A 1,403-nucleotide genomic window follows, 5' to 3' on the forward strand; every position below is an offset into this window, starting at 1 on the left:
TCTTTGTTTGTATATGTCTGATAGTGGCACACATGAGACTGATATTAAATCAAAACAAATAAACTACCTTCTTTCATTTCTATGAGAAAATGGTCAGGAAGCTATCAGCTTTAAACTTGGCAGAAAAACAAGCAACAGGAATGAGGTGACTTTGTATCACTATAAACCACAGATACAATGAAATAGCTGTTTGGTTCTACAGACAGGTCTTTAAACTATGAAGAGAGATCTCTTGGCAGTCACTGCTTAAATGAATGGGTATATGCTTCTCCCCCCCAAAGTAGTTAAGTTCTAATTGCCTTCTTAAGTACTTGATAGGGATCACCCTTTTACTAGGAGGTACTGGAAGGGCTACTGGTCCCATTTCCCTAATTCAGGATCTTCTCCTGATCCTTGAAACTGCTTAACTGACTTCTTAAATGAACTAACTGCCACTCTCAGCTGCCACTATGAACTGTGAAACAGTAGGCAGTGTAATTGCTGGTTACATGGTCTTGATAGCTGGCCCTGACCAACAGTCTGACTGCAGCATTTTGTAGCTTCTTAACACTCTTCAAAGGTAGCCCCATTGAAACAGTCCAGTCTAGATGCAACTAAAATGTGGATTACTCTAGCTATATCTGACTGAAGCAGGAATGGACACAGCTGACATACCAGCCAAAATTCAGTAAAAGCTGTAGTGTATGGCGTTCGTAGAACGCCATCACTCAAGACAGCGCGACCATTTCGTTATAAGGTACCATCGATAAAGCGTTAGTCCGCTAAAGCCGCGGAGGCAAAGGTGACAACCAGATGCCTCCGCGAAGAGCGCTGGTCATCCGCCAATCACAGTGAGTGGCGGGAAATACGGCTGGCCAGCATTGGACTGGCCAGCAGGGTGAATAGTTCCGGAGCTGTATATATGCGGGACCCGGCCCGCGTGTTCTCTCTCTTACCTCGTGTTTGTACCATGCAATAAAACTATGTTGCCCGACTCGCGTCTCTCAGACTGCTACATAACAGTGGCGACGAAGGTGGGATCTTAGCCCTTCGGCAAGGGCTACGAAGGAGACTCACGGGCAACCCGTCGTCCCGTCGCTTCATCGCTGAATCGCTACTTCGCAACGACCGCCGCCATGGCCAGTCCCAGCGGGAACACCGGTCACATCGAAGCTTTCGACCACACGAATCCCGAGGGATGGGAATCCTACTCGGAGAGGGTCGATTGCTACCTGAGGGCGAATCGAGTAACCGAGGACGGCATGAAGCGGGACGTGCTCCTGAGCGTCTGCGGGGCCGCCACCTTCGAGATCGCAAAGGGTCTCTCGGCGCCCGCCCGCCTCACGGAGAAAACGTACACGGAGGTCGTCCGCCTCCTCACGGGCCATTTCCTGCCGCAGCCGTCGCGGGTGGCCCGACGGTTC

Source organism: Heteronotia binoei, chromosome 3, assembly GCF_032191835.1.
Source record: "Heteronotia binoei isolate CCM8104 ecotype False Entrance Well chromosome 3, APGP_CSIRO_Hbin_v1, whole genome shotgun sequence".
Lineage (NCBI taxonomy): Eukaryota > Metazoa > Chordata > Lepidosauria > Squamata > Gekkonidae > Heteronotia > Heteronotia binoei.